Below are 17969 nucleotides of genomic sequence, written 5' to 3' on the forward strand. Positions count from 1 at the left end.
TTAGAAGTTTATCAATGTCAAATATTAAGTGGGAACAATTCATTTATACAGGATAATTTCTAGGAGGTCCTTGTCACCAGAGACCACTGTTTTAATACTTCCCCTGTAATCACTGATTATTACTTAAAGCAAATGGGCATTCAAATGAGGTATTGGAGTATACTTTCTTCCAGACTGAGTCTCCCAGACTACCTGAAAATCTATGGTATGAGTTGACTCTTGACATTCTCTTTCCTCCAGTCTCCAATGGAAGTATCTTCTCTCTGCTGGGGCTGGATCTGATACCTGGGTTGCATTGGACTGAGATCCTTTTATTTAGCATCTTCTGGGAAAGTCAGTAGCCTGAGTTATACTATACTCCTTATCTAAGGACCACGTGGCAAAGAAATAGTTTGTGAGTAAGGAAGAGGAGATTAGTTGTGGAAACAGATACTTACTCCTTTTCATTAGTAGTTGCTATATTGTATTTCTCTTTTGATCACTTTTCATGCTCTGGCCAAAATCACTGACTTATCCAAATGAACTCTCTGGCCACTCAATTTTCTGCCACTCATCAATAAAAATTCCCTTATTTTTAAAAACTATCACAGGTATTTCATATCCTAGAATCTTCATAGTAAATTTTTCTGCGATTAGTCCCAGTCCCACATTTTAATCTCTCTTTTCTGAACTTCTATGGCACATACGATTGAGACCACACCATTGAGCAATTACTCAAACACTAGTTCTCTGGAATCCTCAAGGGAGGGTTATTTTGACCCACAAGGGAACCCCTTAGGATTAAGTTATTTTGTTTAGCTGAGCTTTGTAGCTCCTTAAGAGTTAAACTCAATGAGAATACTGAACCCATTTGGGTTTGCTGCAATAAGATCTCATTGGTAGCAAATATTTAGGCTTCAGTGCTTCAAACTCTGCAGAGCACTTCTCTGTAGACCTGTGCTTTAGAATCACCTGAGGCCACTTATTAAAATGTGAATTCCTGGGCCCACCCCACATGCACTGAATTTTAACTTCTGGGGACAGAGCCTAGGAATCTAAGTTTTCAACAAACTCTACAGGTGATTATTATGCACACTGAAATGTGGGAATTGCCATCCTAAAGAAAGGTCAATAGGACTTTGGATGAACTCAACACAAAGTAGCTGATTGAATATATGTGCTTTGTTTCCCTAGGACTTCAGATTGTATGTGCTTGTATTTACACTTCTATTTCCTCTCTTCCAAACATCTTTAACATTTGCTATCACATAACAGTTTTCTATTTCATGCTTCTTTTCAAATGACTCTGATACAATTGAGTAGCCATTTCACTGAAATTAAACAGTTGGTTTCATGGTATTAATGCTTTGGGGAAGTTTAGAGAGCAATCAGGAAATACTGGGCAAATGGAAATTGAATGACTCCCTAACTCCACTAAGCACCATTGAATTTTGGTTGAGATTGGGTGGAGAGAGGAGGATCATAATTGAAATAGAACTGTTGTTAGCAGAGGTACATAATAAAGAACAGATGTTACACTAGGCAGACTGTGCCGGGCTATGCTGTGGTGACAAATGTCCTCAACTCTGTTTCATGAAACAATAAACGTTTCTTACACACAAATCCATTAAGGTTTCAGGAGACTCCCAAAGAAAGCTGCCACATGTGGGCTCAGCAGTCTCGGCTGCTTTGATCTTAGAGTTTCACCAACTTTTTTTACATGAGAATTCCTTATGCATGATCAACACAGCAAGGGAAGAGAATGAGATATAATCTATTTTTTTCTTCTTTTGAGACAGGGTTTCGCTCTTTTGCCCAGCCTGGTGTGCAGTGGTACAATGATAGCTCACTGCAGCTTCAAATTCCTGGGCTCAAGTCATCCTCCTACCTTAACCTCCCAAGTAGCTGAGACTACTCTCAGCCAGACCTGGGTACAGGCCACCGTGCCTGACTGAGATACAGTCTTACACTGGTAATTAAATGCCCCTTCCCACAATTCATTGGCCAGAAGTAGTCATATGGTCTTATCCAACTGTGGGGACAGGATCGTTTGTGGAAAAACAAAAATGTTCCACTGTACCCTGGTGGAGAGGCAAACAAAATGGGAAAGCACTAGCAATCTCTACTACAGATGCTCCATTTCAGTAGAGAAGTGTTTCTGGGAAGGGATTAACTGTGATGTGAGGCAATGATTTTCACTAGGGTAAAGGGAAAAATGGGATATCGAGGCTTTTTATTAACAACTCTCTCTCTCTCTCACCTCTCTCTTTTGCTCCCTTCCTCCTTTGTTTCAAATCTTGATTTCTCTTTTTTCATTTTTCTTGGCAACACTTTTAAAAAAATTATTATACTTTTTTGTCATAAAATGACCTGAATTGTTGAAAGGCTTTATGCTACATGGTATTTATCCAAGGTAGAAATATGCAGTGGTCACTCATCTAGTGACGGATCAGAAGATACTTCCAATGACTGTATTCTTAGGATAATTTCTAAACTCCCTAATGTGGCTTACAACACCTTTTTTTTTTTTTTTGGGATGGAGTCTCACTCTGTCGCCCAGGCCTGGAGTGCAGTGGCACCATCTTAGCTCACTGCCAGCTCTGCCTCAGCCTCCCGAGTAGCTGGGACTACAGGTACCACCTCACCCGGCTAATTTTTTGTATTTTTAGTAGAGATGGGGTTTCGCCGTGTTAGCCAGGATGGTCTCGATCTCCTGGCCTTGTGATCCGCCTGCCTCGGCCTCCCCAAGTACTGGGATTATGGGCGTGAGCCACCGCACCCGACCACAACACTCTTACCTAGATCTTGTTCACCAGTTTCCAGCCACAAATCTCACAAATGCTCAAATTTTGATACGTACCAGAATCACCTGGACAGTTGATCAAAAATTTAGATTCTCAGGCTTCATCCTCAGAGATTAGAATTTAGTACATCTGGAATGGGACCCAGGAATTTGCATTTTAATTAGTGGCCTCAGGTGATTCTAAAGCAGGGTTCCACACACCACGTCTAGAGAAGTGCTTTAGAGCAAATGAAGCACTGAAGCCTAAGAATTTGCTCTCAATGCCTTCTTTTAAATGATAATGTTCTCATCACTGGATCTTTTCCCAGGTGGTTGTCTCAGGCTGAATCATTCTTCCCTTTACCAGTTCTCTACTTCACTCTACTCCCCAGCTTGGCTAACTACCCCTCTCCCTTCAGGTCTCATAGATTAACTTTCTTTGTGTGATTTTCTTGAAACTCAAGCTCTCAAGTCTGGCATTAAGTGTGCCTTCCAGCTGCTCTTATACTGGTCTGATGTGCCTTTATGACAGCACTTACCTCCTCATATAATAGTTGCTTGGTTTCTATTCTTGTCTGTTACTGGAATATAATCCGCTGAGTGCTGGAAACATGTTTATCATGTTCATCATTACATCCCATTTTCTAGTATGGTGACTAATACATTAATAGATACAAGTGCTCAAAAATGCTGGCTGAAAGAAAGATAAAGGAGAATTACTTAAAGGATGGTAAGGGGAAAAGTTCAGAAAGGTTATGCAGGGAATCAGTAAGATTGATCCAACAGGCAACGGTGTGATATTGTTTTAGTTTTAAAAGGCATATTTGGCCGGTCACAATGGCTGACGCCTGTAATCCCAACACTTTGGGAGGCCAAGGCAGGCAGATCACGAGGTCAATGAGATCGAGACCATCCTGGCCAATGTGATGAAACCCTATTTCCACTAAAAACACAAAAATTAGCTGGGTGTGGTGGCACATGCCTGTGGTCCCAGCTACTCAGGAGGCTGAGGCAGAAGAATCACTTGAACCTGGGAGGCAGAGGTTGCAGTGAGCCGAGGTCACACCACAGCACTCCAGGCTGGCGACAGAGTGACACTCCTTCTCAAAAAAAAAAAAAAAAAAAAAAAAGGCCTATTTATGGCTGGGTGTGGTGACTCACACCTTTAATCCTAGGGCTTTGGGAGGCAGAGGAAGGAGGACCACTTAAGACCAGGAGTCCAAGACCAGCCTAGGCAACATGCGAGACCTTCATCTCTATAAAAGTTTTAAAAATTAGCCAAGAATGGTGTCATCTGCCTGTGGTTCCAACTACCTGGGAGGCTGAAATGGGAGAAACACTTGAGCCCAGGAATTCAAGGCTGCAGTGGGCTATGATTGTACCACCACACTCCAACCTGGGTGACAGAGAGTAATGGACCATCTCTTAAAGAAAGTGAATGGAACATCTTGTATGAATCAACATATTGGTTGTGTTTAATGTCTTCAAATTCACCTAAGTCAAAATAGGATCCCCCGATTCATCACCCTCTAAGCCCAATAACCTCTATAAATGTGAAATCATGACTTACACTTTTAAGTGATGGGACCATTTTTCTTCTTCCCTCACAGACATCACACAAAAATAACAAAGACAATTAAGAGACTTCTGTAACACAACTACATAATATCCAAAGACCAAGTAGAATGGCAAGAACTTTGCAGAGTAGAATAAGCTTTGATGGTAAAGGGAAACACCCAAATAAGCAAGCCCTATGGTCCTTAGGTCTGAAATCTGTCAGAGAAAAGTTAAAACAATACTTCCCAACTCATAGTTGGATGTTAATCTTTCCTCCAACCCCAAGAGAGATGGGAAGCTTGTACTTTTGTGAAATGAAGCCAAATTAGACCAAACTTACCAGGCACAAAGAAGGAGAAAGACTGTACTGAACACAAAGTTCATATTGAATGGTGAATTCCCAACATCAGTTCTCCAATCCAACTCCCAGAATGTCTGAGGCTAGCCTTGTACTCTTAGGCAAGAGAATTTGAGTCTTTCCCTGGAGAACCCAGAAGATCTCAGAATCAAGACCTATGGATTAAATAACATTTAGGACACTCACTAATAAAATAGCTGACTCGCTACTCAGTGGCTCTGCAGTGGAGCCTATTGGTAAAAGCCATTTTAATGCACAGAAGACTTCACATCCACTTTTTAGTGCTTCACGACGAAATACCAATGACAAGGATGTCAAGACAGTTCAATGGGAAAAGAAAAGGTCTTTTTTAAACAAATATTCTTGCAACAACTGAAGGTTCATATAGGATGAAATGAAGTTTAACCCCTACCTTACTCGAATCATAAAAAAATTGATTTGAGGTGGATCACAGACCTAAATTTAAAAGAAAACTATTAAGTTTCTAGGAAAATATTTTTACTACCTTGGGAGTAATTGCAGATTTCTTAGAACACAAACCCCCACAATTTTAAAACTTACAAAAAAAACTTTAGGTGAGCATTGTTCTAACGTATATTACTAAGGTAATAGGTAGGCCAGGCTAAGCTACAATGCTCAGTAGGTTAGGGGTATTAAATGCATTTTTAACTTATGATATATTCAACTTAGCTTGGGTTTATTGAGATGTAACCCCACTTATGACTTAACCATAAGTCAGGAGCATCTGTATTCTAAGAGGAGGAGACACAATATAAAAATAAATGAATTTACAAGGAAAATGTCTGAGTAGTGAGTGTTATTTAGAGAAGTAGAGTGATAATACAGGGAGTATTTTAGTTTAAGTGGTCAATAAAGACTTCCCTAAAGAACTGGCATTTAAGCTGTGAATAAGCGTAACCGTCATGCAAATGCGAGTAGGGTAGGGAAGGCAGAGTCTTGACAGAGGAACCAGCTGCTGTGAAGGCCTTGAGGCAGAAGCAAACCAGTTAGAGGAGATGTTAAGGTCAAGCAGCTAAAGTGTGGTGGGTGAAAGGAAGGAAGGAATTAAATGAAACCAGAGAGGTAGGTAGAGTTCAGATCACCCAGGGCTTTGGAAGTCAGGGTGAATGGATTGGTGTTAATTTCTGAGTATAATCAAAAGTTGCTGGAGTGCTTTAACCAGGGAGGCACGTTATATGATTTACGTTTATGAAATGCCACTCTGAATAATGCAAAATGGAAAGGTGTGAAAGTGGAAGCAGGGTTTTGAGTTCCAAGCTTACTAGGGAGAGATGAAGTGGGGCTTGTGTTCGATTAGCAGTAGCGGAGAAGGAGAAACATGGATGGATTCAGTATGTTTTGGAGAGTCAATAGAATTTTCAGGTGACTTTGAGGAAAGGAGAGAAGAAATTGAAAGAATCAAGGACAGCACCTATATTTTTAGCTGGCACTACCAGTAGTGCTATTTATTAAGATAAGGAGAATTGGAGAAGAAGACAATTTAGGATAGAGGATAAGCAGTAGTTCTATTTCGTCCTTGGTAAGTTTTAGATATCTTTTAGACATCCATGTAGAACTATTGAATAGATAATGGGGTATAGCAATGTGGAGTTCTGAGCAAAGAGCTGTAAATATTGAGAGTCAAATAACATCTATCTTCCTATAGATGATATTTAGGATATTTAGAGCCATGGGACTAATGGTCGCAGAGGATGCTGTGTAGATCGGTGCAGTTCAATAGAAACATAATGCAAGTGACATATGTGAGTCATGTATGTAATTTTAAATTTTCTAGTAGTTATTTAATAAATAGCCATATGAAGCACATTAATAAAGTGAAAAGAAACAGGATAAATTAATTTTAATGAAATATATTATAATTTAAATAATCAATATAAAAATTGCTTATGAGATACATTTTTTGTTTTTTAGAGACAAGGTCTCTCTCTGTCACCCACGTTGGAGTGCAGAGCCATGATCATGGCTCACAGCAGCCTAGAAATCCTGGGCTCAAGTGATCCTCCCACTTCAGCCTCTGTAGTAGCTAGGACTACAGGCATGGGCCACCACGCCTGGCAATACTACACTTTTTTATTTTACAAAGGCTCTGAAATCTAGTGTGTGTGTTTACACAGCACATCTCAATACATAGCACAAGTATGTGGCTAGTGGTTACTGTACTGGAGGAAGTCTGCTGTAGAGGGAAACCTGGGAATGAGGCAGAAGCTGGAAGAAATGTGCGCTTGAGCTCTTTTGCTATTCATTTTAGGACAGGGATACTACAGCGTTCTTGTGTGCTGATCGGGATAAATTAGTAGAGAGGGAAAGATCCATAATGCAAAAGAGAGAAAGTATAATTACAGGAGCAGATTCTAGGAAAAGGTGAGAAGTTGAGGTCCAGGGCAAAAGCATAGGGATCGCCTTTCCAGGAGCAGGGATGCTTCATTCAAACCAACATGAGGGGAAACTGAGCATCTCCAGTGCAGGCAGGGTGGGAATTTGGAGGTGGAAGAAGAAGTTCTTTGTTTAGTGTCTGCTTCTATTGTTTTTAGTGAAATATAACACAAAGTCAAGAGTGGAAGGGCACAGGTGCATGAAATTTGAGAAGAGGGAAAAAAGTATGAAACAGTTTTGAAGAGTGAAAAATTATAGATGTCTACTTTAGTGCCTGTTTGAGATTTGCAATCATGTGGTGTTTTTCCATCTAGAAACATTCAGCTGTCTGGACTGCAGGTTTAGAGTAAGCGATAGTAAGGTTTAATCGGTTTGGACTTAGCCTCGTTGGCTCTGCAGAAGGAATGGAAGCTGCTGATTTAAGAATGTTTATAAAGAAATGACCATAATGAGCATGAACTCTTCCCTGGGCAAGGAAGAAGGAAAGTGGAGTTGGTTCCCTGAATGTGGCTCCAATGGATGGGTCATCTTGATGAGACTAAGGAATTTTTGGAGTAAAAATATTTAGAGGAAGTGAGCCTGAAGTACAAGAGCTGGTGATAAAAAAGAAAAAAGCAAAACAAAACAGGGCACTTGAAATTGAAATTTTTGAGAAGATTATAAGGTCAAGGACATGACTATAGGGTTAGATAAATGAGGTGGGATGAAGGAATAGATAGTTGAAAGTGAGGAGATTGAAGAATGGGGTGGCCAGTGTGATGGACTGATTATACACATGAATACTGAAGTGTGCAAGAATGATGTGAGTAGCAGTACAATGAAGGACAGTCTGGTGCTAAAGCCACTGGAGAAGGGGGCTCTCCGGGGTTTGTAGTTCACAGTAACAAAGAGGGCTATTAGGCAACTGAAAGGCCTGGGGATTTTGAAGGCAGGAGGAAAACTATTTTGAAGTTAAACTTGGAAGCAAGGATGAGCTGTGAGAAAGAAAAAAAAAATAGCCTGCACTTAGGAGAGTAAGGATTTAGCAGGGCAACAGGTAGAGGCAGTGTTGCCAGCATTGTCCAACTTGATAGGATACCATTTACATAGAAGATGATGTAAGTGGTACCTTCCCAAGGTGTGCAACACCTTCTGAAGGACACCAGTGGAAAGGACAAATTCAGAGTAGTTGAAAATGCAGAGGCATTTTTCTGTTAACACAGCATGCGTTCCAGAGGACCCCCCAGAAGGGGTGAGAGGTTCAGATCCAGGGGCGTGCAAAGATGCCAGGGGATGAACATCCAGGGGATTATTGGTGGCCCGGGGAGGCTCAAGCTTCCTGTGCTTCGTAAATACCTCATTCACAGATTGACCTAGATTCTTAAGTCATTTATGCTGCTCAGCGTAATTTTCCCAGGCATCTTTTTTGATAGGATTTTAAATCACAGGATTGAAGAGAACTTATCTCCAGAGCTCTATTTTCAGTCAGCAACAGCCTGAAATAATTTGAGTGCAGGTGTTTTAGAGTCAAACAATCTCCCCAGAATAAGCAAGGTCAGGCACTTTTGTGTGATTTCTGCTCATTGCTGTTCTTCTGCTTACCTCCAGAAGCATGTAACAAAAGGTCAGCTACTTGGAAATATGCCCAGCTGCTCGTGGGGGCATGGTTATCTCCAACATTGGTTTGAGCATTTTTTCTGTTACAGTGCCTGAGTATTTCCATGTAACTTCATCCTGAGCCTGCGTTCATGAGAACTTATGCAGTCTATGACCCTGTGTGGAGAGTGTCTCTCCTTTCTTTCCAGAAGTGGTGGACTGGTCTAGCTTTCCTAGAGTTTTTTGAATTACCAGCAAGTCCTAGTAAATGACATGTGCCTGCTTTGGAAACCTTTGCAAATGGGGCAGGAGCTCAGTGAGCTTGAATTGCTATGACATATTACCCAGAATCCAAAGTCCTTGACCTGGATCTTATGTCACCATGTTCAACCTCTTTGAAGCACTCACTTACCACAGTTGTAATTCTACGGTTACTTGTGGTAGTCTATAAATAGTATTTCTGAATATTTGACTGTAAGCTTTACAAGGGCAGAAACTATTTCTTTCTTTCACTCACTACTATTCCCAGCACCTAGGAAATTTGTAGATAACATTTACAGATTGCAAAAATGAATGAATGCTTGCACCTCCTTGTTCTATGCCGTTGCCTGCCCAGTAGCTTCCCACATTCTCCGTGATCTCAGCTTTCCTCCCAGCTGCCATCCAGATCTGCCTCATTCCAGGATGCCCTGGGCTCCGAACCACCCTTCACTTCCTTCCTCTGAAAACTGAGTCCACACCAAGCTAACAAGTCCCCCACACACATTCTGTCCACTCAAAGAAGACCTGTCAGTGATGGCATTCAGACATCAGCCAGTGAAATACATTCTGTCCTGGGTTCAAATCCTCATTCTAGCATTGAACTAGCCATGAAGCTCAGCAGGAGATTTTGCCTTTCTGAGCCTCAGTGTTGTTGTTGTTGTTTGCAAAATGGTGATAATAACATTACCTACTACATATAGCTACAGGTTGAACATCCCCATCTGAAAATTCATAATTCAAAATGCTCCAAAATCTGACACTAATTGAGTGCTGACATGATGCCACAAGTGGAAAATGCCACAAATAAGTTCTTAACACAAACTTTGTTTTATGCACGAAATTATTTGCCCAAAGTTGTATAGCTAAGAAAAGAAGGGAGCCAGGTTGGAACAAAGTCCTGAAATCTTAGCTCTTAACTACTTTCTGCATTGCCTTTTTTTCCTGATGGTTTTCATTTTATTCCCATTTCCTGATGTTTTAAAATTGTTTTTATGTCTATCTCTGTAGATCTCAAATTTTTTTTAAAAAAAAGACACAGGGATAATACATATAGACATATGTGATGGCATTACAATGCTTTTTTTTTTTTTTTCTAGTTCAACATAGAGGATGAAGGAGAGAAGTAGACATAAATTGGGAGAGAATTCTCCATTTCATTTTCTATCCACTTTCATTTTTACAAAAAGGGATGAGTACATTCACAGATACACACACAAACTCACTCAACTCTAGACCAAATAGGGAGAAACCAAGCAAAGAGTTTAGGCATCATACACTCTGGAACACTGGCAGCATGAATTAACAGTGTTTCCATGGCTCTTTGTGCTTTTTAAATTCATTTCCTTACTTCATCTACAAAGGCTGCTATGCGTGTGCTTATGCCTGTGCATGTGCATGTGAGTATTTGTGTATATTTGACCATGAGTTTTGTGGACCAAATCACACAGTCTCTGAGACGCTTAATCTCTTTTTAAAAATGTATTTTTACTTTTTAATTTTTCCCCAACATTCAACACCCCTCTCCTACCCCCCACCTCATCTTCTGTCTCCTTCACACACAAATGTTTGAGCAAAGAACACTTACAGCAAATGCACATTGTTGGTTACCCATCCGATGACCCTTCTCCCTTTTTGTTCAGTGACTGAGCTCTGACTTTATTTGGGGTGGTGATGTGCTTAGCTTGAAGGCTGTTTTTCAGCTTTCCTTGCAGCTAGGAGTGGTCCATAAGACCAAGCAGAAGCTGATGGGTGAGAGTTCTGGAAAATATCTGGAGAGAAACATAGATAGCTCTTCTCCCACCTTCTCCCACCTTTCTGCCGAGCATGTGGATATGGTAAACACAGCTTTGGTAGCCATCTTGCACCATGAGGGAACATTAAGGATGAATGCTTGGTGCTATAGTTTAAGGAAAACAAAAATAGAAAGACGTGTCATATCAGCCTTAGATTACATAACTCTAGACTTCTTTCACATTTCAGCGAAACAAAATTTTATCTCCTTGAAACCACTGTCCTTTCTGGTTTCTGTGGCTAGAAGCCAAGTACAACTCCTAGCTGGTAGAGTATTCAATAGTTTGTTAAATTGAATAAAAACAAAACAAAGCAAAACAAAACAAACAAACAAACAAAAAACAAAGCATTCTCCAAAAAGAATTTAAACCTTGCGTCTTCATCTTCTGGGTCAAATAGTGAACCTAAAAGATTATAAGTCAAGGAAAAGAAGAATATTTTATTCCACCATAAAAAAAATTAAAACTTAATGCCCCACTCAGGAAGAAGAATATCTCCCAGAAGATTTTCTGCTTTGAAATGCCCATTCACTTTAGTTAAGTGTTTTCCTTTCACAAATTTTTTCTTCCTCTTGGGTTTATTAACAGAATCTATTAATTTTACATGGCATCTTCAGAAACTCTACTAGCTCTCAGTCTTGCTGCGCTTAGCATTTTGGGAAATCACGGAGCAATCTACTTTTTTCTCTATTGGCACTTAAGGAAAGTTTGAATGCCTCCTTGTGAAAACCAAATGCTTTTCAACATAACGGGTGTTAACTGAGTGGGTAGCACTCTGCAGCCTGAAAAACACAACAGTGGTTAAAAGGATGTGTGAATTGTGAAGATCTTATTGTTAAGAGTTTCCTGGGAGGCTTACATGTTTTCCTCTCTCAAGATTCCTCCTGGTATATCATTAATTCCTTGCAGTGTAAAACTGGAAACAGAGAGATCCAAGGAGGTAAGAAGAGTGAGGGGGAAAAAGTGCTTAGAATACAGTGGTGTGCTGTAAACATTTAACAACTGGCTGGGGAGTGGGGAAGAAGACTGATTTGTAGTGTTTGCCAATTTCTGTGGTATAAGTATGCGCACCATGGCTGATTTCAAGCTACCAACAGCCTAAGAGTTGGCTTGTAAATTTCCTGAGAATTTAACGATCAGCTCTCAGAAGCCTTTGGAACTGTCTCCCAGTATTTCACTGCAGGCACATCCTCTCCCTCAAACTTCCCAACAGTTTTAGGAGGAGGATTTTACAGGATCGTGTTGAAGGTGCCGGAACAGAGTCTACAAGATATTAAGTAACTTGTCTGCAGTTATTCAACATTTGGCATTGGGGTTGAGATTTGCACCCAGGCCTGGCTGACTTCATACTTGTTTTTTCAACTCCTCCATTAAAAGAACATGGATAAAATGAAAGGAAAGAAAAATAAAGACAAGTAAAAGAAGAAAGGAAACAGTAAGGGGAAGCTTCAGGCTAAGGCTAAGCAGATTGCTAAGCCATGTAGTAGAACACACGTCAGCAAACGGCTGCCAGTGGGTCATATCCATCCTGGTGACTTGTTTTTGGATTGCAAAATGGTTTTTACATTTTTAAAGAATTGTAAAAAAAAATTATAAATAAAACAAAGAAGAATATGTGAGAGGAACTGAATGTGCCCCATGAAACCTGAAATATTTACTCTCTTGTCCTTTTTTCCCACACCAGGCCAGACATGACTCCTGGGCCTCACTACTCTGAGGTTAGCTGTAGGAGAGAAGGAAAGGGAAGAAGATCAGTCTTTGGTAAAAATTTCCTACTGCTACCAGCGTTTGACATGGATTATCTAAGTTAATTTCTAAAATAACCCTAAGAGATGGTTTGCAGTTGTCATCCCCATTTTAGCCAGAGGGAAAACCGGCTCAGTGATTAATTCGCTTGTCTAAATTCCCAGCTAGGAATTGGTAGAGATCAGAATGGGTCTCCTGGGTTCAGACTTAGAGCTCAGACTGAGGGCTCTTGGGCTCTAAATCCTTGTGCCACTCTGGGTGTAACCTTTTCCTCCAGGATTCGGCCTCCAGATTCTCTGAGCTGCCAGCCAGAATCTCATGATCTAGCAGGAGAAGATGCTACCCCTGCAAACAGATAATCCCTACAATAATCTCAGGAGCCTAGGGCACATTAGGGATATGGAGGAAGAAATGCTACATTCTGTCAGTGAGCTGAGTTTCTAGGCTTCACAGAGGAGGTGACAATGAGCTGGTCCTGAAAAGAAGGCTATACAAAGGACAGTATGAATGCTATCTAGGAAGCAGGAAAGAGTGAGCATTCTGGAAACTGGTAGGCGGTTCTCCAGCATACGGTTCACAAGGAAGAGATGGCGGGCATTTCTCTGGACAACTAGGTTGGAACCACATTGACAAGCGCCAACTTTTAAACCCCACATCCTGGCACCCCTCAGTTGCTAGGGATAAGACCACTGAGCAGACAGTAAGGAAAATGGAGAAAAGCAAAAAAAGTTCTTTGGAATTAAATGAGATTACATATGTCAAAGTGTCTGGAACATATGAAAGAGCCTATCGACACTCAGGATGTCTAATATAGTAAGATAAAGATCTGGCTCTAATGGAACCATGGTATAAGTCAGCATTGAGTTTTTAAATTAAATACTTAATTGAATAGCCAGGATCTCTCATACAATTAATATTAATCTTCAATTAACTAATAGGAATCGCAGGAAGGTGACTCTACTGGTCCTTGGCCTATTTGCTATTGAAGCCAGTCTTCTCCTCCCTGTTATGCTATGTACACAGGATGTCCTCATCAGGATCTGTGCATCCCAGGTTCTGATGTCACTTGAACTTGGTTGCTACAGCCAATGAGAAGCACTGGGAGGAGTCTGAGGCTGGGAGGAAGGGAGAATTAAGGGCATTTCTCTTTCTCTGCTTGCATCAGCAGCTACATCTCCTCTGAATCTCTTGAGTACCCCAGACAGCCCCATTGTGGTTTCAGTTTCCAATGGGTGACATGAACCCTGAGCTCTCGTAACCCCACAGCCTCCCTTTGTCCTTGCAGTCTCGTGGTAGCAGCAGTGGCTTGCTCTTGATCTCTGAGTTGCCTCACTGGTCTTTGCTGAGTTTTCAGCTCTTCTAGCACTTGGGTAATTAATTTCTTGGTTTAAAATTCCTCAGTTTTAATATTCGGTAATTATTGTATTTCTGGTTATTTTTTACTCTAGTAGATTGTCTTAGTCTGCTTGGGCTGCAAAAGTAAAATACCACAGACTGAAGACTTAAACACCAGAAATTTATTTTCACAGTTCTGGTGGCTGGAATCCCAAGATCAGGGGGCCTGCATGGTTGCGTTCTGGAAAGGGATCTCTTCCTAACTTGCAGATGATCCCCTTCTTGCTATGTCCTCTCAAGGTGAAGAAAGAGAGAATGAGCAACCTCTCTGGTGTCTCCTCTTATGAGGGCACTAATCCTATCATGAGTGCCCCACCCTCAAGACTTCCTCTAACCCCAATTACCTCCCAAGATGCCATCTTCAAATATCATTACACTGGGGGTCACAGCTTCACTATATGAACTCGGGAGGGATACAAACATTCAGTCCATAACACAGCTATTATTATTTTTCAACTAATGCTGCTTTGCAGAATTAGAAACTGAGGCTAGGAGAGGTAAAGTATCTTTCCCAAAGTCCTAGCTAATAAATTACAGAATTCTTATTCAAATCCAAGTCTAGTTGCCTTTAATGTCATACTATTAACTGTTGTACCAAATTGTTTCACAGTGTGTCTGCAAAAGAATCCAGTAACATGCTAACACAATACAGTCAAATTCCTATGACTTGTACTAGCTTGTGGGAAATGGCCTATGCTAATTAAATCACAATGTGATTGATGGGATATTTTAAAATATAGAGCTAACATCTGTATCTCTTTTCAGTTCACAAAGAGCTTGCCTACTCATTACCTCATTTCCTCACTTGATCTTTATAATATGCTTCTCAGGATGGAAGGACAAATCTAGACAGAAACTGAAGGTCAGAGAGAGCAAGTTAATTGTTCCATGTCACATAGCCAGTGAGTGACAGAGGAAAGGAACACTTAAACCCAGACTTCTGGCTCTTGATCCTTGTGCTCCCCATCACACCAGGTATAGGACTGCAATGTTCTTTAGGGATCTACCAAAATAATAAAGGCCCGATTGAGTGGGAGCTGCTTCTACTATTGTATTAGACTTCCTGAGTATCATTAACTTCATTTACTGGTTTTTCAGATAAGAGATCTGAGGGCTTGCCAGTGTACCACGTTGCCTCTTTGAAGTTACCTACTTCAAGGGAAGTTCCGTTCACCAGAGAAGGGGGTTTCTAAGTACAGTGGGTCAGAAGGGTTTGCAATGAGAACATCCAAAGCCCTTGCCTGATGGCAGCTGCCTCCCCTGATATTTTAATGATCCCATATGTGTAAAAATAGATACCCCTAAAGCACTTGAAAGCATTTTGTTCTCTTAAAATAGGTTAAAAACATTCCATTTTTTTTTGTTTGCACTCGTAATTTGCTTACCAAAACCTCTTGGTATTTATGGTCTAGAGTAGAAAGTGAGCTTAAAAATCACGTTAAAGATAATGGGGGAAACTGAGGGATTATAAAGTTTTAATGTCTTATCCAATTTCACACAATTCATTGAGATATAGATTATTTGGTTAACAAGTGAGTTTTCTCTCTGTACATTTCACTGTATTTTGGGAGTTTGGGGAGAGAGCTGAATTAATTAAAAAAGGAAATCCCATCCTCAAAAGTGTACCATCTAGTATAGAAGTTTAGACATGTACACTTATCAATTCTTGTATATCAAAATAAATAAGGAAAATATAATGAAGACATAATATGGGCAATAATGGTAATTCAAGGTCTGTCCTTGGAAATAGTCACTCATCGTGACAGTTTTAAAAGAGTGAGATTTTGAAGTATTTAAAAAAAAAAAAAACTACCAAAAATGAATTAAGGCTGTGCTGAGGAAGCTCTAGTCGAGGCTACATCTGGACTTTGGTATTATCCATCTGGCTTGCAGCAAGTTTCCTAAATTAAGTACCCAGAGACCTCATCCCTTAATCACAGATATGGAGCTTCCCAGGCCTGAGAAGGATTCTGGGCTTCTTCTTGCTGAATGTCCTGTTTTCGCTGTTTAACTCAGAGTCATTCTCTTAAAGCCACAGCAGGTAGCTCTGGAGGGGGTTGGAATCCGGCCTTCCTGGTCAGGAAGGAGAGAGGTCCCAGTGTCATGGGATTCTTAGAGCATCACTTTACCAGCTAAAAACTTTTGTGGCCAGTGACGCCTTTGTCCAAGTTTTGCTCAGGCCCACTGGGCTCATTCTGCCCACTCGGCCTGGCTGGCTGTGTTTGGCTCACGCTACCGTCCTGGACCGCATGCCTGCCAAGGGGGAGCCAGGCGCAGAGCAGCAAGGGGTGTGTGAGCAAGTGTAGGGTCCAGCCACTGTGCATAGCCAGGCATGCTGGTGACGGGAGGGAAGGCAGCTTCAGGTGCTGGCACAGGCACTGGCTCCCTGAGATGCTGCAGCTGGACCAGGCGTACTGTAAGCAGTTTCCACAGCTGACACCAGGGAATGCAGTGACACTTGGAAGGGTGGAGATGCCAGGAACTTCAGAGCCCCAAAGAGGATGTCTCACTGCCCTGGTTCAGTCAGGGAGCTCCTAGCTCTGGGGTCCCTGAAGGGCAACAGCTCTTCTCTCCTTCTCTTTGCTCTCCTTCTTGGCACCTGCAACATGGGGAGCCAGGAGTGTGTTTCAGCCCTGTTTGTGCTACAACTCTTTCAGCTCTGCCATTTGGCAAGTCCCAAGTTCCTGTCCTGATTCCAGGAAGAATAAGTTTCACAGACAAGTGGAGGGTGAGGAAGGTGAAGAGGAGCTTTACTGAGCAACAGAGCAGCTCAGAGGAGACCCACATTGGGTAGTTCCTCTCCACAGGCAGGTATCCTGATGAGTGTTCAGCTCTCAGCAGAGAGGAGACCCTGGAGTGGGTAGCTCCACTCCACAGCTGGTCATCCCATCATCTCCTCAACTTTGACTGAATCCAGGGCTTTTATGGGTCTTAGAGGAGAGGAAGTGTGTGCTGATTGGTCCATGGGTGGCCATGGGATGACCCAGAAAAAGGACCACAAGTTCCCACTCTGGCCTTTGGGAGTCCCCAGGCTCTGTGGAATACACAGCGAGGCCACATCTCCCCCACTGTAGTCCGCATGCTTCAGGCCCTCCCCAGCTTGAAAGTGGGGCTTCAGCAGGGACCTGGCCCTTTCCACCCAGGAGCCTGTTTGCCTGCTGCCACCATTCATGGTACCCAGTCTGTTCACGCTGAGGGGTACCTGCAGGCCAGCACCAAGTTGCCCTCAGCTCCCACCTTGGCCTCCCTCCCATACTCATTGGCACCCAAAGTCCAGAGGGGACCAAGGTGGCAGGGGGCTGGCACACACCCATCTGGGCTGTGACAGGGCCTGTGCTTGGCCCCAACCTTGCTCTGATATTGGAGTGGGTACCAGAAGCAGGGAGCAGACACCTCTGGGCTGTGGGGGTGGGGGTCGCCTTCCCGAGCCCCCAGGAGTGCAGAGATGCCAGGCCAACAGCCATGGCTTGGCTGGCTGCAGCTGTGCCCAGGAAGGTGGGGCTCCTGCCTGCTTCCAGCCCCCACCAGCTCCATGGAGCGCACAACCTGGGTCACATCTTCTTCACTGCAGCCAGTGTCATGGCAGCCACTGCTGCCATCAATAGTACATAGGATGTGCTTTGTGGGAATGAAGACTTGGGCCTGAGTTGGCTACATGGGCCAGTACTTTACTTGCTTGGGTCAAGGCACAGATGGGACCCTAAGGCAGCCTTTGGGATGGAGGACAGGTGCAGAGGGTACAAATCAGGCTGGATGAGTACTTTTAAGGTTGGTTCAGGGGAAGCACTCATTCTAAGCTTCTTGTGGAATGTAGGTGACATCAGAGATAAGGGGCTTGGGGAAACATTGAACAGTACCAGGGATGTTGTAGGATGGGAACCCCACTGTGTAAAAAATTCTGTCTTGGGCTTCTCTCTGCTGGGAACTGCCTCTTCCTTTTTCCTTCCAACAGAAGCCTTCTCCTTCTCTGAAATATCTCTGGCTCCTTTCTTCCCTTTGATTTAAATGATTCTCCTCCCTCCCATCACCTGTCCTTTACTAGCCCCCTCAAAACACAAATACATACAAATGTAAACATGTATACGTGCTTCTTCTTACTAAATGACTCTTGGTTTTAAGTTAGGTTTTGGAG

Source organism: Trachypithecus francoisi, unplaced genomic scaffold (genome assembly GCF_009764315.1).
Source record: "Trachypithecus francoisi isolate TF-2019V2 unplaced genomic scaffold, Tfra_2.0 Lachesis_group8, whole genome shotgun sequence".
NCBI classification, from domain to species: domain Eukaryota; kingdom Metazoa; phylum Chordata; class Mammalia; order Primates; family Cercopithecidae; genus Trachypithecus; species Trachypithecus francoisi.